General features: G+C 38.6%; 1 protein-coding gene across 2 annotated transcripts in view; it reads right to left on the reverse strand.

Annotated features, from left to right (window-relative positions):
* Positions 1-24444, reverse strand: part of LOC139984800 (potassium voltage-gated channel subfamily KQT member 1-like) — a 221165-nt gene that overhangs the window by 152917 nt on the left and 43804 nt on the right. For both annotated transcript variants that reach the window (XM_071998857.1, XM_071998858.1), the window contains one exon: positions 12503-13109. The gene's annotated coding sequence lies outside the window, so the exon portion shown is untranslated. The remainder of the gene's footprint in view (positions 1-12502; positions 13110-24444) is intronic.

The raw sequence follows: 24444 nt of genomic DNA on the forward strand, positions 1-24444 counted from the left end.
ATCCTCCCAATTCTCCCTTCTTCCCCATTCTCCCTTCCTTCCCCTTCCTTCTTCTTCCCCCATCCTTCCCATTCCCTTTCCCTTCCCTTTTCCTCCCAATTCTCCCTTCTTCCCAATTCTCCCTTCCTTCCCCTTCCTTCTTCTTCCCCCATCCTTCCCATTCCCTTTCCCTTCCCTTATCCTCCCAATTCTCCCTTCTTCCCAATTCTCCCTTCCTTCCCCTTCCTTCTTCTTCCCCCATCCTTCCCATTCCCTTTCCCTTCCCTTTTCCTCCCAATTCTCCCTTCTTCCCAATTCTCCCTTCCTTCCCCTTCCTTCTTCTTCCCCCATCCTTCCCATTCCCTTTCCCTTCCCTTATCCTCCCAATTCTCCCTTCTTCCCCATTCTCCCTTCCTTCCCCTTCCTTCTTCTTCCCCCATCCTTCCCATTCCCTTTCCCTTCCCTTTTCCTCCCAATTCTCCCTTCTTCCCAATTCTCCCTTCCTTCCCCTTCCTTCTTCTTCCCCCATCCTTCCCATTCCCTTTCCCTTCCCTTATCCTCCCAATTCTCCCTTCTTCCCCATTCTCCCTTCCTTCCCCTTCCTTCTTCTTCCCCCATCCTTCCTTCCCATTCCCTTTCCCTTCCCTTATCCTCCCAATTCTCCCTTCTTCCCAATTCTCCCTTCCTTCCCCTTCCTTCTTCTTCCCCCATCCTTCCCATTCCCTTTCCCTTCCCTTTTCCTCCCAATTCTCCCTTCTTCCCCATTCTCCCTTCCTTCCCTTTCCTTCTTCTTCCCCCATCCTTCCCATTCCCTTTCCCTTCCCTTATCCTCCCAATTCTCCCTTCTTCCCCATTCTCCCTTCCTTCCCCTTCCTTCTTCTTCCCCCATCCTTCCCATTCCCTTTCCCTTCCCTTATCCTCCCAATTCTCCCTTCTTCCCCATTCTCCCTTCCTTCCCCTTCCTTCTTCTTCCCCCATCCTTCCCATTCCCTTTCCCTTCCCTTTTCCTCCCAATTCTCCCTTCCTTCCCCTTCCTTCTTCTTCCCCCATCCTTCCTTCCCATTCCCTTTCCCTTCCCTTATCCTCCCAATTCTCCCTTCTTCCCAATTCTCCCTTCCTTCCCCTTCCTTCTTCTTCCCCCATCCTTCCCATTCCCTTTCCCTTCCCTTTTCCTCCCAATTCTCCCTTCTTCCCCATTCTCCCTTCCTTCCCTTTCCTTCTTCTTCCCCCATCCTTCCCATTCCCTTTCCCTTCCCTTATCCTCCCAATTCTCCCTTCTTCCCCATTCTCCCTTCCTTCCCCTTCCTTCTTCTTCCCCCATCCTTCCCATTCCCTTTCCCTTCCCTTATCCTCCCAATTCTCCCTTCTTCCCCATTCTCCCTTCCTTCCCCTTCCTTCTTCTTCCCCCATCCTTCCCATTCCCTTTCCCTTCCCTTATCCTCCCAATTCTCCCTTCTTCCCAATTCTCCCTTCCTTCCCCTTCCTTCTTCTTCCCCCATCCTTCCCATTCCCTTTCCCTTCCCTTTTCCTCCCAATTCTCCCTTCTTCCCCATTCTCCCTTCCTTCCCTTTCCTTCTTCTTCCCCCATCCTTCCCATTCCCTTTCCCTTCCCTTATCCTCCCAATTCTCCCTTCTTCCCCATTCTCCCTTCCTTCCCCTTCCTTCTTCTTCCCCCATCCTTCCCATTCCCTTTCCCTTCCCTTATCCTCCCAATTCTCCCTTCTTCCCCATTCTCCCTTCCTTCCCCTTCCTTCTTCTTCCCCCATCCTTCCCATTCCCTTTCCCTTCCCTTTTCCTCCCAATTCTCCCTTCTTCCCAATTCTCCCTTCCTTCCCCTTCCTTCTTCTTCCCCCATCCTTCCCATTCCCTTTCCCTTCCCTTATCCTCCCAATTCTCCCTTCTTCCCCATTCTCCCTTCCTTCCCCTTCCTTCTTCTTCCCCCATCCTTCCTTCCCATTCCCTTTCCCTTCCCTTATCCTCCCAATTCTCCCTTCTTCCCAATTCTCCCTTCCTTCCCCTTCCTTCTTCTTCCCCCATCCTTCCCATTCCCTTTCCCTTCCCTTTTCCTCCCAATTCTCCCTTCTTCCCCATTCTCCCTTCCTTCCCTTTCCTTCTTCTTCCCCCATCCTTCCCATTCCCTTTCCCTTCCCTTATCCTCCCAATTCTCCCTTCTTCCCCATTCTCCCTTCCTTCCCCTTCCTTCTTCTTCCCCCATCCTTCCCATTCCCTTTCCCTTCCCTTATCCTCCCAATTCTCCCTTCTTCCCCATTCTCCCTTCCTTCCCCTTCCTTCTTCTTCCCCCATCCTTCCCATTCCCTTTCCCTTCCCTTTTCCTCCCAATTCTCCCTTCCTTCCCTTTCCTTCTCCTCCCCCTTTTTCCCTTCCTGCCCCTTCCCGCTTTCTTCCCCTTCCCTCTCCCTTCCTGCCCATTCCTTTCCCCTTCCTTCTCCCTTCCATCCTTTCCCTTCTCCCTTCCTTCCCCATTCCCTCTTCCTAAATAGATATGTTCCATCATCTAATAGCATTGCATCTAATTTATCCCTCTAGTTATATCAGATAGCGACCCTATACTTACTAACAACTGTCCAGGGGCAGCGAGAGCACCAAAGAGATCTGTGTGCCAAGTTAAGAGGCTTCTATCAGGGGCTTTTTCCCCTATTTTCCATTTCCTTCCTTTTTTTGCATTTATTTAAAAAAGTTTTAACACCCTCTTAATGACTCAATTTGTCACTGTTTTTATTCCACGTTCTTTTCTGACACAAATTTACGTACTGCTCAGTCCGTCAGTCAAAATTTGAGGCATTTCTCTTTCTATCCCACCTTGGGTATGCTAACTTCTTTTACCAGTTTACTACTACTAATAACAATGACAACTTCAGCCCTGATTCTGATATGCAAATTAGGCTGACCATGCATGCATCTGCAATGAGGATGTTATTGGGCAAAGTCACTGGTATTGATAGGTCACAGTAAACATCTTGTGTCGTCAGGGAATGATTTGTCCCGTTAATCATATCCCATATATTGCATAGATGCAACACGGTGAAATTGCTATACAGATGCAAAGTGCTTTACACAGGAAAATGCTTCACACAGGAATCCTAGTATTTTACAAGAGCTAAATTTCCGAGCTTTCAAGACTGCAACCATTTGAACGCTAATTTATACTGTACCCTGGTCACTTCAATATGGAACTACAAATTTAGCATATATGTAACATTGCATGCTTCCTTTATGTGATTTATGAATCAGGAAGGGGGGGGGATGTGCACAAAGAGTGTGACAAAGGACAAAGGAAGGTGGACATGGGGGAGGGGAGGGGGGAGAAGAAGGGGAATTACATACAAGCACAACTAACTGTCTAATGCTTATACTCTTCCCAGCAATTATGTCTCCCTATTATCATATCAGAGTAGAATTTGTCCAAAACAGTAATGTCCCCCTCTATTTCCAAATTTGTGCAATATCTTTCACATTTTACTTTGTCATGGGATTTTTCGGGGGGCCTCTGAAATTTGTTCCTGGACAGCTGGCTTGTCTGAGACCTGTCTAAAACTTTCTTCCCCCGCTGGCTTATTTTAACTTCCAAATCTCATGACAACCAGATGTTGAGGTGGGCAAAAGGGGTGATGCATAAATCCTCTTAACTGTTTCGTTTTCTCCCAGAATAATTAAGAGACTACCGAACTGTTCTTCTGTCGCTCAAAGCTGACGCGGATAAAATAGAAGGGGTCTGGGAGAGCAAATTATTGGAAGGAGGAAATCGAGCATTTAAGGTATAGGCTGACGACATAAGCACAGTATTAATTAGTTTTACACTACATACTAACCTTGAGTAATTTGGTATAGGCTGACGACATAAGCACAGTATTAAATAGTTTTACACTACATACTAACCTCGAGTAATTTGGTATAGGATGACGACATAAGCACAGTATTAATTAGTATCACACTACATACTAACCTTGAGTAATTTGGTATAGGCTGACAACATATAAAGCACAGTATTCATTAGTTTAACACTATACATGCCAACCTTCACATTACAAATTAATTTCAGTGTAAAATATATATTAGTCTAACTATTACATGTTACTTATATAATATTACATGCCTATTTAATTAAATGTTACAGTCATATCAATATGAAAAATTTACACATGAATTTTTTCTTACATTGTACTACAAGTGCACAGCCATAGCAACCTGTGATATTTTGAGCTACAAAAGCATCGATACAACCTCTACTGCTCTACCATTATGATCTGAAAATGTCTGGGAAAATAGGAAACTGACCCTCCCCTCCCCCCTCCCCCTCCCCCACCAAAAAAAATAAGTCTCAGTGTCAACAACCAAACCCACCAATCTCTTATCATTGTACAACATTTTAAACATGAATTTTACAAAAAAAATATTCGACAAATAAACAGACAGAAATACTGCGATACCAAACAGAAGTTCATTTATTTATTTGTTTTATCGCCAATTGTGTAAAATGGGAAAGGAAGTCTCCTATAAAGTCTTAAAAAGACTTAACAAGGTAAGAGACTCCCTGGGAGTTTCAAAACCTATGACGGAACGAAGAAAGTAGCAAATTATCAGAAAGAAATAGAAGTGAAGAACAGATCTCCATCCTACCTCAGAGGCTTAGGTCTGATATATTTTCCTGGAACCTTTGTGATCCATCTTTTTCTTTTTCCTCGACTGCCTCAATCGATTAATTCCTTATGATTAATTCTTGCAAACTTTCACAACTTTGTACCCCAAAAGGGTTTGAATTATTAACCCCGGAGTATCATTCAGTGAATTGGATATAATTTAAAATACATGTTTCTGGAGGGGGGGAGGGGGGAGGGGGAAGGAAGGGAAATGATGCTTGAAGTCAGGCATGAGAGGTGCTGTGCAATATTTTTTAATCCATAATAATTTGAACATGGATTGACCCTCTTTTAAATATGAACTGCTCACCTACAAGTATATATTGAGCCCTTCTGTGATATTATAATAATGATTGTTTATGGAGGTCAATTCCAAGCTTTTCAATTTTAATTTTAAATTAGTGTTATATTTAAATCACTGAGTAATATTTAAACAAAGATGTAACGCCATATAATATCTAACTTAACTTGTCGTTAATTAAGTACATAGTTGTGACAATTCAATTTGTTAAGACGTCATGCTTCAATTTTAATATGTAAGATTTAATATGTCATATTAATACGACTGCAGAGTCGCTTTCAATGTTCAAGTGAAATGGGAATTTCTTAGACAAACCTCAAGGACCAATTATTTGTTTCTGATGAAAAATCTGTACTGAGAAAAGATAAGCTTTTCACAATCATCCCCAGGCAATGAAACTATATCGAAATCATGAATCAACAAGCATCCAAGATTATTTTATTTTTTATTATTTTTTTATTCTGACTATTCAAGGAACAGCATAATCCTGATACTTTGGTCTTTCAATCAGTAAAGAGATATTTACGGCTGATTAACAAAGCTGGCTTTTTGATGAACGGATGCAATTAACCATGTGCACTTCTGGGGAGGCTTGAAGCTCCCCCCATCCCCCCCACCCCTGCAGCATTAAAAAATCAGAGAGGGGAATCCCAGCACATATTACTTCCAAATTGTTTCAAAAGTAACAAACTATAGCACCATTTTCGGCACGCTCCATTTTCACCAAAAATTTTTAGATGGGATGCATGAGATGAGGGGCCACCCCCTTCCCCCCATACCAATGGCACCTTCCCTCCCCTGTATGGCTGTTACACCCCTGTGAGTGATTCTACTACACAAATCTAACTCATAAGAATTTGTTTTCTATCTATTTACTACTTTCAGGGTCATTTCCGACAGCACAAATTCATTAATATCGGTAATTTTTATCTGAAATGCTTAAGAAAACTACAACATTTCCTCAACACATTGCTTTAAGTAAATATATTTATATATAATCAAATTTCTGATCGCCTAAATGTTCCATAACACAACCTGAAATTTTCGATATTTAATTAGTTCTGTGCACTTACAAAGCCATATCTAAATCTTCACCACACTCTCTCCCTTTCTCTCTCAAGTTCCAAAAGCCCAAACTTAATTTTTTTTTTTCTGTCATGTTATCCAGACTTTCTTGAAATTCAATATACCTAACATGGATTAACATACATGAATAATTCCAAACATAACCTAAGAAGCTTTCAGAACAATACTTCACACACTGTTGAAATACATTAACTCCATAAAAAAACATAAAATTTAACACAATTTTTCTTCTTTCTGTTTCCCCTTACGATAAAGTGAGCTGCTAACTAAAACAAGTCTCTTCATGAATCATTAGTAAGTGATATTGTGGTCATAATTTCCGGAAGAGACAAATATTTAAACCTTTAATAAAACAATCAGGACACCCTATCCAGCAAGTCATTACTCTGGTCGTAAATAAAAATCAGTCGCCTTCCCGATCTCCTCACGTATAACGAACCAAATAAAAGACGATAATATGACATTTTTTAGAACCAGCTGAACCACCTAATAGAACTGACAAGTTATAAATAGAGGGCGCTCTTCTGAAATAGAATTTTTGAATTTGCTGAAAAGGATGGCTGGTCTGTTCATTGAATGTTCAGCAAGATTTTATATCATGGCTGTTACATCGACAGTAATAAACACCACATTTTATTCAACTTGTGCAAATGTAATAAATATTTCTCTCGTTTAATTTCCTTACCAATCTGGGAAGGAATTTAAACGAGAGACATCTGTCAAAGGAGAAATATTTCCTTTAGATGTATCAGGTATTATGTCCTAAAATAAAAAACTAACTAAATTCTTGAGCTCTGAAATACTTGATGTGAGATGAATTATTATTGTCATCATATGTACCTATATTCATTGTCACATTTTTTCCACCTGACGAAATTTACTGGTGCCTCGAGAATTTAAGCTGCTTTCTAAGTGTTAACGCATTTTTACTATTAATTCCCAAACTTTTGCACACATTACGTAAAAAGAGACATTTTTCTGTTACGAGGTTGGGCCAAGTTTCTACTCTTATTTCTATACTAATATTTCATAAAGATACAGTTTATTTCGGACTAATTATAATAGAATTCAAAACAAACCAAAAATGGAAAAAAAATTCTAGTTCGTTCTTTGTCATTTTTGTGATTATTAACAATATGAAACAAAGGTCTGACCATGATTTAAGATTTAGAAACAAATTAATTTGTCCTGTATGGCTTGATTAACGTTTCAATCGGTGAATTAAAGCTAATAAAAACAAACGAAATTCTTGAGCTCTGAAATACTTGATGTGGGATGAATTATTATTGTCATCATATGTACCTACATTCGTCAGTATTTTCTGGGATCGACGGTGGTGTCTAACACTTCTGTTACACCTCATTCGAAACTAGGTCAGATTACCGGCATCAGACGTTTCTTTTTGCATGAGTCTTCACACCCTTTAATATCTTGTCAAACTATTATGGAAAAGCCTCCAAAACTGAATCACATATAATGTCTCTTATTATATTCCCTAATATCTCCATCCTTCAATCTTTGTCAGAAATGTAACTTTTTTCACGGTTTCGCAGGTGGGAAACTATTATCATGAGAGTTTTGTCATAAATATATATATATCTATATCATTCAATAATTCAAGTATTTTATTCAAAAAGTATCATTCTCTGTAAATTAGACAAAAAATACCAGAAATGAGGTAAGATACCTGTCGATCATTTCGACACCTTTTTCCCCGCCATTTCCCAGAAGAAATAATCAGAGCTTGGCAGCCTACTTTCAGACTTGTCAAAAAAGATATCGGTCCGAAATATTTTCCCAAGTGGGAAAGATCCCCTTTCTTTAAAAAGTTAGTTACGAAAAAAAAGGAAAAAAATGGATGTTACTTAAAATTCCGATTTTTATTTCTCTGTCATATACGTTACAGATTCAGGATGCTAAATTAGAGTTGATCCAAAAAATGGTTCCTATCGATCTTTTTGCCGAACTTTGAAAGACAAAAATAAAAAAATCACCGCATGCGCAATTGGTGAAATAAGGGGTTCACATAGCTAACAAAAAATGACCTCCATTTAGGAGAGAGAAACAATTTCATACAGTAGTGATGATATTATGTATATATAGACTTTGTTGCTAGTCCTTGGAGTTCACTAAACATCAAACTGTGAATTGAATATGGCTTTAATAATTAGTGTCATGTGATACCTGAAACATGAATATGCAAATCCAGGTGACAATTCTCAGCCAGTCGGGACAATTTCATCATGCTAATACCTCTCTAAACTGTACTCCAATATCATACTCTCAAAGCACTGGTATTGACAGTACATACAGTTCCTAACCTTGATCTGATAGAAACATGATATTCGTACTGCTCGTACTGACAATACGAGTGCTCTGAAGCAGGACATGACACTACAGTATAGAAAAAAAAAATTCCCAACTGCATGTAATACCTGTGACATGAATATGCATATATCCAAGTCAAATAGTAATCCATGTAATACAGCCATCTGGCAAGTGTACAGTACTATTGAAATAACCATGAGATGAAAAAAAAAGTACAGATTTGTGTCATTTCCATGTGGCGGTATTTACGCAGCTGTTTTACCTACGGTTTAGTTCCGAACATCACCTAACACAATACCCAGGTAACGACCTTCGGTATTCTGTTTATAACTCAACATGTGCCATAAAAAAAATTACTTAAAATGAAAGGAAAATGATCAAACTGGGAAAATTAAAAGGTGAATGCATGACAGAAAAATATTAAAGGTTAAAGACAAATCAATTACAGACTGGCCATAATTTTACATGAAAATAAATTTAACATAAAAATAGTTCAACGGTTTAAACGTTATGTTTACATATCAGTTTATATGTTGTGCCCAAATTTTCTTCCTACACGTTTTTCAAAATTTATAATAATAATAATCAGGCGGTTGTTTTTACGACGCTTAAGCGACCACAAATGTGGGAGAAGCCCACATCATCATCATCAGTTCGACCTCGGTCGACCATTATCATCATGAGGGGTAGGAGAAGTTGGCCGGACAATAACCTGGCATCAAGATTTCCAGTCATTTCTGTCTTCCATAAGGGTTGCTAGCTCAGACGTACTTTCAGCCCCACTATCCTCTAGTAGGAAATGCAGGAAGGTTTTATGCCTCGCACCAGGGGTACCTTGTTTTGGCTACCAGGTGCTAATGGATTACAACTCCCATGTCCCGTGGCTTCCAATTCGACATTTGAACTCAGATTCGGAATCTTTTCAATTTTAGAAAGTCATTTCAGATGGGAAATTAACCGTATAGATTTGCTCTTGAATGAAAAACCCCACCTTACTATGACCCGGCTGGGTATAGAACCCGGAACCTCCTGATTGCTAAGCCTCATTGCTTCAAATACCACCGCCTTTAACCACTCGACCACGGCCCTGGTTTAAGGTGGAATCGAGTACATTTCCTTGTGCTTCTGCATCTCCAAGTTACAAGTGGTAAAATTATTATGGAGGGCGGTATATAGTTAAATAGTTGTTGAACACGCTTTGAGCAGTAACTTTTGTTTACTGATCTGGCGCTATATAAGTCTCATTTATTATTATTATTATTACAAGTGAAGGCGGTATATGGTTAAAAAGTTGTTGAACAATGTAGCAATCATATGACTGTCAAGCATATTCGGGGCCAAATACTGACCACATTTTAAAAGGTAATGTGTTTTGAAATAGATCGATACTGTACGGGAAAGGGGCCAACCCACCCCTGCCTATATGACCTTTAACCCATGTGGTGTTCATTTATAGTTTCATCTCCCCAGTCCCCTCACATGTCTCCATCCCCTTTACCACCTTCCTGGCCCCCACCCTCACCTGTCTCTGGAATGAAAAATTAGCAATCGTTACGCTCCAAAGTTTGGTGCAACCTTTATGACAGTTGACTTCTGTTGCAGCGTTGGGTTCTACCATGCATGCATTAAATACTTGTTGCCGTTTTTAATTGGTATTTTGAGTTGCCTCAGATGTTTCACTCTGGCAGGAGAAACACTACGTCACCAGTTTTTCCAGCAATCCCTTTTCTCTTCAAATTTTACAGACTCTTCTTCAAGATTGGAGATAATGTGTCAACAATAAAACAGGTTGGAGGTGCTTCCAAGTTAAATCAACTCACCATTCGGTATGCAGAGAGGCCTACAGGAAGGAAACCTACGTAACTTGACTAAAGTCATGTGAGGCCCAGGTTGCTGAAAAAGCAACGTCCGTCCGTCCGTACGAACAGCGTCGTACGATTCCGTCAGAACAATGTTGTACATACCGTAGCTAAACAGACTGCATATAAATCACATAACTCAGGCTAAGGAATATCATCATCTTCGATTCACTCCCTCGCAGCAATGTGATACTAAATTTAGCCGATAAGTTCAAGGAAATAATAAGAACATAACTCGGGCCGAGGTATATATCGTCTTCGATCGACTTCTCCGCAGCAATGCGATACGGAATTTAGCGGATAGTTCGATGAAATAAATCCTAAAAACCACCATCGTTATAATAACCAGACTTTTTAATTCAATTGCTAGTTCCTCAAATCTAGTCAAATGTCTGCAGTGGGGGTATTAACAGACAGGTGCATTCGTAATAGGAAACTGAACGAGTCGATGCGTACTATACTCATGTGTACTAAAGAAACGATTGAAATAAAAATGGGAAAGTATGTGTGGTGACTCTAGAACCACAAGAAAATACAATAACACTTGAGGTAGCCGGTTTAGACACACGTCTATTCAATAGGATAACTGTAAGGCAAGTGTGAGATATATACAAGAATGGATGAAGCCTGGTGACGTATATCACCATAGCGTAGGCTGGGAGGTTCAGCCGTTTGGTGTAATAACTTAATATGAAACTATGAATCTACTACAGTATGGAAAAACAGACTCAACGTTTACTGGATTGACCTTTTCGTAAGCTTTGTTTCCAATTAAAAGAGAATTATGGGAAGCAACAAATTATGTCAAATCCAAGGGGAAATTCAGCATCGAAAAACACCCATCTGAAAATATTCCGTTATGATATCGACATGTTTATCACTGAGACACACATTTCACGTTGGCACATACTACCGACCAACCGTTGAAAGATTAAAAAAAAAATCAATCTTTGATGCTTTTAAGTAAACAATAACATTATCTTTTACAGATTGTATACCTTACACACAATAACTGTATGAAATTATAAAGAAACTAGTCGCCCGTAAGTTGTCGAAACCAAACCACAGGTTTCAAAAAACGTCAGTTTGTGTTGGCAATCAAAGCAAAAAAAGCTAAATTTCCTACCTGTATGAGTGATAGTTAGAAATATAACAGTCCAGGGAAGAATTTAATGTCCAAATTTTGTGTAGCACTTTTGAAGGGTTCTGAAATCTAGAATCTTAAAATACTGTGGTTCCTGTTTAAAAAATATTTTAAAAATGCTACACATCTTTGAACTTGTACAGCAGTTTGACCTATTTGCGTAGCATTTTGCGGTGCGATACTGGATAAATGATTCCCTGCAGGCTTCCGTAATGTACCAGATACCAATATGAAACAATAGAGTGACAAGTTTGTATATTGGGTGGGTAGATAAATGGATAAAAAGGAGATAAATTGTTATTGTAGAATACAAATTTTAATCAGTTGAGTACAGAAAAATCCAGGGATCACATTTCAGCATTATTGTGGCTTACAAATCTGGCATCTGTTTCACCCCTTTATCCTGACCTCCTGCATCCCCCTATATCCCCTTCCCCCTCTGAAACATTAATGTATTTGCATTGTGACCAATGACTGAAGTTTACATAAGTGTCTGTTTACCGTATTTCCCCCTATATCATACCTCCCCATTCCCACCCCACAAACCTCTCCCCATTCCACCTCATATACCTCCCCATTTCCACCCCAAATACCTTCCCCCATTCCCAGCCCAACATACCTTCCCATTCTCACCTCACATATCCCCCATTCCCACCCCACATACCTCCCCATTCCTACCCCCACACACCTCCCCATTCCCACCCCACATACTAAAAGCATAAATAAATTGTTATTGGTCCATGAGTGAACTACATCTTACAAGCCTGTCTAGGATATTGTCACTATCTTCTACCTGGTCCATACCGTACCAACTCCAACTCCCTAACCCCTTAAGACACTAATTAAGTTTGATGTAGGTTCTATGATTGAGGATTATGGAAGCATCTATCTACGTTAAAGCCGGCCATATCTCCCACCTCACCCCCATCCTCAATCCCATCCCGCCTTATTTAAAACATCAATTGGATTACATTGGGTTCCATGACCAAGTCATTTAAAGATGCCTGCTCCGGTTTTACTCCTACATCCTGACCTCAACACCCTCATGTACGACCCCTTCCCCTTTTTGAAAAAATTTAGTTGTTACATGGGGGAGGGAGTGGTTGTCTTTTTAAACCATAAATCTAGCAAAAAGTACAAAACTTACCCTATAAATTCTTCATCGTTGTGGCCAAAGAAAGTGAGAGAAATATTAGAAAAGTGTAAATCAGCCATATTTATTTTCGCTTTGGTTTTCCCTTGTTTCTAAAACGTAATCACCCAAAACTCCTCGGGGCTGGTAGATGTTAATTGACTTTCCCTTTAGACACAGCTGTCAGGAGGCATCCCCTTTCTTCACTTTCTCGTTTCACAGGTTCGCTCGTTTTTTTTTTTTTTCTTCAAAAATCCACAAATTGCAAAACAAATACAGCAAAAACACCCAGAGTTTTTACTCAAAAATACCTGGCAGGCTTCACTGCTGCAACAGCCCAGGCGTCTGTTTGTGTGAACTGATCTGTATATACAGACAGACGACACGAGTGTGCTAGGTGCTAGAGTGTTTTCACCGTCAGATAACAAATTCCATCAAATAAATATCTTTTCCAGCAAAAAATATGAAAGAAGAGAATGAGACACGATGAAATTCAGAGAATGAGAAAAAAATCCCACTTTGAATGTCCTTTTGTCGGATGACATCGAGCGACCTCAAAAAAAAACTGGACGGATCCTCCTCGCGAGTGTTTCGGCTCCGATAGCCTTCATTTCTCGAGCCTCTGAGGAAGAGAAAGAATCAAAGTAAATAGGATAAATCTATATTGTTTATTCATGTGAGTTGCGGAGAGTTCTTGTGACATGGCTCGAAGACAAAAGGTACATTGCACAGACTTTACACATTAGTGCACTCGAAGAAACGACAAACGAGGGCCTCAGGTTAAGCCGAGAGCAGCCAACGGACAAACGTCAAAGCGTGTGGAATGTGTAGTACCAGCTGCGTATGTCTTTACGAGGAAAGCAGACGAACATACTTTAGAGTTCTAACTACAACAACGATGGTATATGTATGATTGATACTCGAACCTAAAAAAACCTCTTTTTTTTTTTCTTAAAGTGTATTTTATCAATCTCAAAATAAATTGTGGCCAAACTGCCTGGCCATTTTAGGGTGACAACACACACAGGAAACATGCATCAGCATACATGCGTGTATTTATTATGGCAGACTTCTAATGCCATCAGTCTGAGGTGTATATATATATATAGAGAGAGAGAGAGTTGACTTATTTAAGGTCTTATGACATCATCAGCTTACATATTAATGGGAAGGGGGATGGAGAGGAGGAGGGAGAGGTAAGGGAGAGGTAAGGGAGAGATATTGATGGCAGCTGTGAAGGAGGTGAGAGTGGGGATGGGTAAAGTATTTAGTTGTTAAAATCAATTTATTTAATGTGTGCATATATTACGGCAAACTCCTAATTCCCTCAATCTGGAGTATATATATATATATATATATAAAGAGACAGAGTTGACTTATTTAATATCTTATGACATCATGAGCTTACATATTAATTGGAGGGGGAGGGGAAGAGAGAGGGGAGGGGGAGGGGGAGGGGTAAGGAAGATATGGATGGGCAGCTGTGAAGAAGGTGGCTAAATTATTTAGTTGTTAAAATCAATTTATTTATTGATAAATACAACAAACAAACAGACACATTTTTAAACGTCTCAATATTTTGCCAAAGTATGTATTTCATTAAACTCTTGTTGTTAGAAGGCCTATATTGGGAAAGTCATCTGGGTATCAACAGTTGTGATCCTGACACAAATACCATCATTAGGTTTTATGTATTAAACAGCTTCAACATTTTAGATTCATCATGCTTCTGCAAAACCCATCTCCATCGTTAGAAAACAAACCATCGACAAAAATAGCGCAAAACATAACAGAAAAATACAACAGCAAAAATTGAAGCATGTGTGGTTCAGTGATATCATATCTTAAGAATTGATAAACTCTTCAGACTTTGCATGGGAAGAAACATCAAATCAGTGATAACTCTCGGAAATAGAATCAGATTTTTTTGATCTTTAAGAACTGTTTGGGGGAAGTTGTTTCATGACACTTATATCTTGATCTGATAAAACGATGACGATGTCTTAAAAGTTAATTTATTCAAACGTTGCAAGTGTCGTGCAAAAGCTGAGCGGATAGTATTAAACCTTTTTATTTCTTGGCATGATTAGAAAGTGTTGATGTGTCTCAAAGTAATCCTTTACTCAGATTACTACTTTAGTTAACTTTTAAACCAAGCCATCTCAAATCTCTCTTATTCACCCTCTTCTCTCCCTTTTGTCCTCTCTCTCTCTTATTTTTGCTCCTTCCCCATGCAACCTCTACATCACTTTGTTACATCATCTTACCCATACAGATCATCAATTTCTTCTTTCAGGCAAACATGTATGCAAATCTCTTTTTCATTCCCTAGCTTCTCTCCCCCCAAAACGGTTTAAGAAAAAAGAGAAAAAATTCATAATTTAGTTAAAAGCCTTCTCTAGACAAAACATTCCACATCATAGAGCCTCGAGGACATACGGAGTTACGGCAACGATACGTAAGGGTTTTTAAATATGCGCATGTATTATCGAGGTGCTGGACACTTGACAAAACGGTATAGCTTACACTCCCTCAGAAGATATACATGTGAATGATAAGCACTCAGAAGATAATACTGGCAATTAAAATCATGTAATATATTGAAGGGACTCCCATCAATTGAATGGACAGGTTATTTTCTGGGATTAACTTTCTTCGATATTTATATAAATATATATCTATATAAAAATAGGAGGCCCGGGTTCGAATCCCGGTGGAGGCTGGAAGTATTTTATATATATATATATATCTATATATATATATATATATATATACATGTATATTTATATCTGTACCTTTATACATATACCCCAACATGCAAGCCTGCTTGCTCAGCAAATTTTCTATAAAATATACCAAAACAAATTCCTGTAAAGGTTAAAAAACTTAAATATCAGTTTCGATTTCAGAGCCATAGGCAACGAATGTGTTTGTATGAAACCTTAGATAGAACCAAAAAACGAAAACAACATCACCTTGGTAAGAAGCAAATAAGAAAGAGAAGTAATCGTATTTAGCTCAGAATACTGCAATTAGTTTAAATTTTCTATCAAAATACAGGAAAAAGAGGACTTTCTAAAATTAACGATAGAATGGACAAGGTCTAAAAACGGAATCGATTTAAAAAACTACTTTAATATAGTAGATGAAATTTGATTTATCAGAATATAGCGTAATGGATGGATCATTGAGAATATATTTGCTTCAACGTTGCCTCAGATAATGGCAGGCAAAGATCGCAAAGTGTATGCATACACGCAGTGACACAGCTTTGACAGACTGCCGGATGGATAATTTACATAAATCTACATAGATGTTATTAAAAATTCGGTGATGAGATTTAAAAAGTAAACCAGGCTATATCGTACACAACGACAGTTGGTGTACCCTTCAAATCAAATTGAACCACACACTTAAAATGAAGCTATTTTGTGTTTCCTTCAACATTAGCATGGTCATTATTACTCATTTTAGCATGTAAAATATTGCATAATTCATAGACCCAAGTTGTCTTTTCGAAAAAATTACTTAAGGCTATATATATAACAGAAAAAGTCGTTTTCAATTTTGCTGTTAGAGGCACCCCTTACTTTGGTTTGCATTTGTTCCATAACCCTTTACTAACAGTACAGTCCAATTCACATGGGTTTAAAGACCATAGATTTAACAGTGATATTTGAGGAAGAGGGCTGTGCATGGACAACCTTTTCTGTCCCTCTGTTTGTGTAATCGATAGATGTTTTTGTAATTTTCCGAGATTTTTTTTCCCTCCGAAGTTGATCCGACTGCAGGCAATACTAACATTTACAAGTGGATTTATGTCCTAAGTTTTAAATCACAGGATTTGTACTTATAGCAGCCTTTTGAATGAAAGTTTATAAGAAAGTCGATCCTGTTGATTGTTCCCACTTCTGACACCATGTTTATTAAAACTTGAGGTTGTAAGATGATACCTAAGCTTCCTCCCATACCTCCTTACATTTGTAAAATCAAAACAAATACATTTATTTTAATTTGTCAGTGCTAACGACTGCAGGGGGCAAAGTTATTTCATTTGCAATTAAATGTTAAGTTCCTCACTGCTACAGTTTCCAGTGTATCCCACTTCTGACACCATTGGTCAGCAGATATCGCTAACTGTAGTTAAGTCCATTCATATCTTACGTAAAAGTGGGCACTGTGTTACACTGCTAAAAACCAAACAGCAGAGAGAGTGTGCTAACTTGGACATGAATTTTATTACTAATCACCTAAATTATGCTCATCTAGTTGTGATCAATCAGAAGTTTGAGGAAATACCACAGTTATAATTTTTGTCGTAATTGAATAAAGATCCCTTTTCACAATTCAAAGTTCATCTCCAGTATTAATTTTAAAATTAGGAAACTAGCAAGTTCTGTAAGTCAAAATTGCAACTACAAGGACTGTCTTGTCCACTCAACAATACCCAGTAGATTGTGAGACACTGCACTACAGGCTACTGCCACCAATGCAATGTGCAACTGATAGGTTAAATTTAAACGCAACAGTTTTTCCCACTTCTGACACCGCTTAACACAACATGGAATAGCTAGTGCATCCACAAGCAAACAGTTTTCTCCTTTGGGGCCAACAAGTGATTGAAGCAACCCAAGATTTAAATGCAAAAAGTCAGGAACTTTTACCTGTTGGTGAGGCATTCGATGTTACACGGAAGCCTGGCCATAGACAGCTAGTGTTTAGCACTGCCGGGTCAATTAGGGATACATAAACTGTCAGATTGTAGAGAAATACTGATTGAATTAGTGTGAGGATGCCAGCCATTTGGGGACTACACAAATTATTGACTTTAATGTCTAACGGAATGCCACGGGCACTGAAAGTTTCGTCGGTCGGAGGGAAAAAACTTCCCTCCAGAGTGCCCCAGCGACGTGAGACTTCGTCTTCTCTTCATTAAAAGCCGAGAAGGCTCTTCAATTCAGCCCAAATCTTACGGTCGAGTCCGTCGACTTTTGAGCAGCGATCGCTCCGTTATGCATGGCGAGAATGTTCCACTTAAAACATGTTGTGCCATCTGCATCGTCAACAGTCATTTATCTTGTTCTCTTCAAGGTGCTTTCTCCGAGGCTGGGTTTTGCCAAGACGACAACAAAAGAATAAGAAGAAGGCTCGCATCGAGTATATATCATTCATCTTGCGAATCCCCATGTGCAGCGGTGGAGGAGGAGGAGGATACAGACTCACGATCAGAAACAAAGAGAAAACCCAACTCTGTTCAAAAGAAGGTGTGAATACCCACGGGTGTCCACTTGGCATTATGAAATCGTGCGAGACAGGCATTAGTGACGAGTACTGCGAAATGCTACCTTGTTACTGTAAAATATAACTGCAGGAGTCACACTCCACTTCATCTAGGGGGGGGAGGGAGGATGGGGGTTACCTAATGAAAACCATCCTAAAAGTATAACAAAGAGCTAATCTTATTTCTCTCAGCCTGTGAGAGCGGAATTACCTGGAACAAACTTGACTTCCTGGTGAAAATCCACATTCAATTCATGATTCATGTTAATTGAAGTTTTTGTAAGTAAATTACGAGGGAACTTTTGGCAAACATACATGTAATTGGAAACGGTAAAAAAATGTTCGCTTGTCTTGAAATTTTTTTTATATATATATCTTGAGCGTTATTACTGCAAGTTTAAGGATGCATCATATTATAAATACACCAAATTCATTGATAGTTGGTTATTTTAGTTTTTAACTTCACCTCCAGGAATAAAGTTACAACCATCCAATACAAGGTCATAACAACAGAGAAGAGCTAGCAAAGAATGCAAAACATTCTTTTATAAAGCAAAAATTTGGTTTCTTCTAAAAATCAATTCCAACTGTAAATTTATGGCATTCTGAAGGATGAGTTGATTAGCAAGATGAAAACCATATATTGATAGAGACGATATTTAGAAAATCTGTCAAATATCTTCCACAGAAAATTTATCACGACGGCATGACAAACAAATTTTAGCATCATTATTATGACAAGATTGTGATAATTCAATTCAAATTTATATTTTCATATGCTTTACAGTACAGTAAAAAGACAAAATGATAACAAACTGGTATAATTACAAATATGATGGGCACTAGAAAAAACAAGAATGTTTATCAAAGCTAGTGACCAAGAGAAACAGAAAGATGGCTTAACAAAAACAAACAGGAGAATAAAACAAATATGTAACCTGAAACAAGGAGGAAAATATGGAAGTCACAGAAGGGGAAACCTTGCTAACAAACTTTACGGGTAATACTGATTAAGTGTCATTTAAGTTTTTCTTGAAAAGAACTGAGACTTTTACAAGATTTGATAACTCTCATAAATTTCACTAAATATATATCAAAAATTAAATGACAAAGTCATAATGTTAACAGCTGGAAAATAACGACTACATGTGGGGGTTACCTATGAGGGAGAGAATTGGGTGGTTATTCACCCCGGGACCAAAGGGATGGTGTTCAAGGAGATGAAGTCTAGATATATCGAAAAGTCGGTTCGGCTTCGGTACTTAACTGTATGCTTAGATCGATGTACAATAACTATATAAGTCACATGTGATCATTTGTAAACAGCCGGTACATAGTAGATAGCTCACAAACCCTTATAAAACTGATCATGCAAAGCATCTATTCCCAAAGGACTCCTTGATACTCATTTCGACAAAACACCTTCGTGGTCACACGGTTACTGTCTGATTATAAGGGTTTGAGAGCCGTGGATCAAGTTGTTTGGTTAAATTTCCGCATCAGGACTCAAGCCTCTCTTGGATGCTTTAAATTTTCTCACCCCAAAAAATTGCTATAATCAATTATAAGTGTCATTCATGAGTGGGCCAAATTAGCTAGAAACAAATGAGGACTGTGCTTAGTGAGTTAAATCATGGGCTTGGGTGCTCACCCGCTTTAAGAGGGAGTTGTACATTTCTAGTTACCATCCCTAATGCATGGGAAAGATGATTAAACCACTCAGTATACACAATAGTTTTCAACTAGAAAACATATATGATTCTGAGATTGAATACTGTCTAACTTATGTAGAAATATTACTCGGATTTATCCAAATGAATAACGGATGGAAGTTACAGCGACATCGTCGTTGTTAATAATTGCCTCTTCAGGAAACCTCTAATATAACCTAAAACTCTACAAAGAAGGTTCTATGCCATCACCTCATAATAATAATAATAATAATAATAATAATAATAATAATACTAATTATAATAATAATTAATGATATTATAATGCACTTATTGTACTCTCGGTCAGCTATAAACTGAATGAAGAGGTTCAAAAAACAAATTTTCGTTATATCAGCAATATTCACGAGCGTCAACCCTATTAAAAGAAGACTTCACTTTTTGTGATATTTTGTCTACTAGCTGAGCTAAATAATTAAAAAAAAAAAAATTGGCAGTGACTGACAAGCAGGGGTTAAGAAACTTCTAACAGTGTGTAAGTGTCGTTTATTCAAGGAGTGTCCATAATTTATTAACAGGAATAATTAAAAAAAACTGTCTGTTACCTCCATGCGTAGGAGAGAGAGACCGTGCTTGTCGTTGTTAAGTAGGAAAGGTTGAATATGTATACTGCAGCTTTCTTCTGTATGCTTGTGTTAGATGTTTTATGGTTATAAAAATTGTCTGCTTATCCATTAAAGAGCCTGTGTATTAGAGAATGTGTAAAAGTAAGTGGGGCCTGACGTTTCTATCCCAGCAGGATCTTCTTCAGAGGCTGAATGACGAGTGTTATGTTTTATCATTTCATAGCTGTGTTAGAATTCAGGAATGGACACTGTGCTGATATAGGTATTAAAGGATACTAAAAGTAGAAAATGCTATTTAAGTATGCCAAGAAAGGCTCAAGGTAAAAGATGAGGATTTATGACTTGATATATATGTGACATCTCTACGAGATGAATAAAAGAATGCTACTAAATCATATTTCTAAAAATCATATTATTATTTAACAAGATACATGCAGACAGAAATTGGCGCCCATAACGGGTCTATGATTTTGAGAAAAACATGTTAATTTCCCTTTTTCCCTCCTTACCCCCATCCACTTTTTGAGGGGGGGGGTTGTCTTTGTAAAGCGGGGCACAGATCAAAATCTGTTATTAAAGGCAAGATATTTTGATAAATAAAAACAAAAGTAAACGGAAAACAGAAACAAGTTGGACTTTTTAAGGTTTTTTTTTCCGAGTCGAGGACATTTACTAGTATACATACTCAGATCTGTTATCTGGAACAAGCAATCTTTTAACCCTGGAGGGCGGTAAGAAATTATCTGAATCTCTTTTTCAAAGAAACCAAAAATAAGTCGAGAGTTCCAGCAGCCTTCAGAGCTTGTTCTAACGATGTAATAGATAAAGAAATGAAAGAGACGCTAAAAGCTAAGCTTCGGAAAGTGAAGCATCCTTGGATTTTATCCAAAATCTCGATCATCGTTTCAAGAAGGGATTCAAACACGAAACAAATCATCGAGCCAAAAGTATCTGGACAAAACAAACATCTTTTTATATTCTCTTTGCATACGTGGGTTTGATTCTGATCACGATTGAGTAAAATACCCTTGAATAGTTTCAAAAAGTATACTTCCGGCTGACTTCGACATCTTGACTTGGGAAGCATCTGTTGCGGCGAGTAAACTTTTCTAAGGAGTTTTGTCGGTTTTCCTTCAGACAACCCGGTTCAATGAGTCTTTTGTCCGATCAGAAAATTTGGTTGTCCAAAAACAAATTGTTGCAAAGATAACCAAAGAATGACCAATTAATATAGCTGTAAGGAGAGTCTTGTAGGTTTGGTGAATTGAACCAACTTCAGGCTAGTACAACTTCCATTCACTCCAATAGAAAGACTGTTTACAACAGGACTTGGGATGGGAGGGGGAAGGGGGAGCTTAAAGAGAAAGACTCGTTTCAATCCATTTAAATAGACAGCTTCCCTTTTGCACAATGAACTATGCATAAATGGTAACCCATTTTAAGAGAGTGGGTTTCAACAGCAATTTATTCCTCCCCTTTAATAGTGACTTATCAACTTCCTTAAATCGGGATTTGGAGAGCGATAGAGAAGTTATCTTTCAGAAAGTGTTATAATGATGCTAATTGGTTGAGGGCTACCACGGGACAAGAGCTCGGCGAATCAGGAGTTGTTTTAGACTTGCTTGGGAGTCAATCACTCTGAAATCAGGTACGTACGTCAGTGAAGGAGATTCATCACACTTTAACCATTTGACGCTGTGTGTGTACAAGGTCTCTACCACAGAGGTTTGACATACAGCAGCTATGAGTCACAGATCAAACAGATAAACCGTCACATTTTGGTTGATTTAGGTGTGAATAGTTGTGCCACTAGGAATTGATGAGACTCAAGATTCGGTTGATTAAAGGTCTGCTGTATAGACCCTAACTATAGCACCCTGCTATCATGGAAAAGTTTCTTGAGATTACGTATTAATTGACCTGCCTTGGTCATAAAATGACCTCTTTTTACCAATTAGTCTGCAGCGCCTGCCACATATTTTTTTCTTGTATGAGGGTCTTTGTGTGAATGCTATATGATTAACTACACTGTAGACATAAACATTTTTCCACACAGGGTTTACACAAAGAGCCTCATGGTGTTAAGAAGCTATGCAGCAGTGGCAGAGCTAGGGGTATTGGTTAGAGGGGGCGAGAATGGTCTGTAGGGGCGCTTTCGACACTATCCAAGCGGAGCGCCACCACGTGTTGGCGCGGAGTGTACAGGAATTTTTTTGAGTAAAGATACTCCCTAGATCGCCGGAAATGACCCTTTCTGGGCCTTGCTAATTTGCAGATAATGTGACAAATGTCAATAGGTAGATGAGAGCACAATAAAAAAGGCAATTATCGCGAATAAGTGAAAAGTGGTAAAGAGCTGAAAAGGGCGCCAGCAGTCCATTTGAGTCCGTCAGAGGGGGCATCCGCCCCCCCTGACTGTATGGACGCTCCGCCACTGCTTTTCGGAGATGTGAGACATAACGGAACAGTTATAATAGCCAGATCACAGATGAACAGTCTACTGTGTCTCCAAAACCCCAGAAGCCTGGGCTAGGAACAGGGGGGGAGGGGGGTATCAGTAGAGAGTAACAGGGAATAATTTACCGTTCAAAGTTTGTATAGCTGTTTTGAAGTCCCCCACCCCTAATTGAGGTCAATTCACGACTGCGGCAGGTCGATTACGTAATCACAAAACATTCCTAGCTGTAGCGTGCTGTAATCGGAGTCAATACATCAGATCTTTGAATGGAACATACTTCTACTGGTTAAAAACCTTCAACTCGCTCCAGGAAGTCGGATGGCATGTCTGTGATGTCATATGGGTTAAAACATCTTGGAAAGCTTCAACTAAGTAGGTTAATCATAATCCTACTTGTCCATTTATCCTTGAAAACCAGATATATACATTTGGAAACGTTTGCTAATTAGCTTGCCAAAAGTTATCTCTACTTAGATGGGCATCAAAATGTATCATATTTGTAGAATTTTACAACTTTGACAAAATATCCCAAAATTTGTCAAATTTGTATCTATCCGATACAAAACGTTATGGGGATCGTGGTTTTCCCATAAAGATACAGCAATTTCCAGCAATTTTTCAAACAATACACTTCAGCTACCAGTAAATCCTGTTGTATAAGTATACTTCAGGATGACCAGAAACAATTTTTGAAAGTTTTTGATCTCAGGACAGCCAAAGAGTTCCAAGATCGATATGATTCCTTTAGTTCTTGGACTTTACCAGCATGTCTGAGCAACTATTAAATAACTGGTCTTCTCTTTTTGAATTATAACTATATTCATGAAATTGTTTTGATATTTTTAATTTCCCCGAAAATTCGTGCTCGCTATAATCATCCAATAAAGTTGGATGAAGTGTTGTTTACTTTTCAGATGGATAGCCTGACCCTGAAATCGAGAGCACCGTGAATCGTCCAGAGTGCTCACGTCCATGACACGTCGTCGGCTGAAAAGCGGCGGTCAATGAAACTTTCCTCTCGGGACGTGCCGAGCAAATGCCAGTTTCTCCGATTACTTTATATCTAGGATCAGTAGAAATGGTAGGCCCTTCATTTGAATACTAAATGGCAATAGATGAATATTTTATTTGCTCTTGTCACGAAAAATTCAATATTTTCTGGCCGAATGATCGAGGTTGACTAGCCTCAGATTTTACGCCCTGTTAATGTCAAGTCCCAAGTGTGCCTCATCGGACAAGGATTTGCATTCGGGGGCGCACCATTATGTCAGACCGTAAGTTAACGCTTGAACTAATCTGACACGGTAGAATTACAAAATATTCATCCTTTGCCGGACATCGGATCGCTTAACTATATAATCTAGTCATCAAAATTAGTGAAAATATAGCATCTTAAAAAATGTAAATTTTACTTTCAAGAGATGACTTTATGATATTTATAAACATGGCTGAAATAAATAAATAAAAAAAAAGTTAATAAGATTCTTAAATACAAAAATGTCAACAACAAAAAATAATAATCATAATTTCTTCTATGAACGTAGATTCCTGGTATCGTGATTTGAAGAATTGAGAAATGTAGCTATGATAACCATGGTCATATTATGTCACCCCGTCCAAGAGTGTTGAGAGCGACAGGTGAGGGGAATAGCAGGTGCGAGAACGGTCATAGGGGTGGGGGGAATTGGACCTGCTAATAAGCATGTTTGAAGGTGTTATATATAAACCATAACTCATATCTTCATCCCATACTTCCTGTCCCTTCAGCTTACCCCCGCCCCTTCTCTCTTCCATATCCAATAACAATGCCAAGGATAAAAATCATCAAAATATATAAAATGCAAAATACGTAACCTGGTCGAAATTCACATCTGCTGAAATGCTTAAATGATGTCTCGCTCCGATCTATAAATTAGGTTCTTT

Source organism: Apostichopus japonicus, chromosome 17, assembly GCF_037975245.1.
Source record: "Apostichopus japonicus isolate 1M-3 chromosome 17, ASM3797524v1, whole genome shotgun sequence".
NCBI lineage: Eukaryota > Metazoa > Echinodermata > Holothuroidea > Aspidochirotida > Stichopodidae > Apostichopus > Apostichopus japonicus.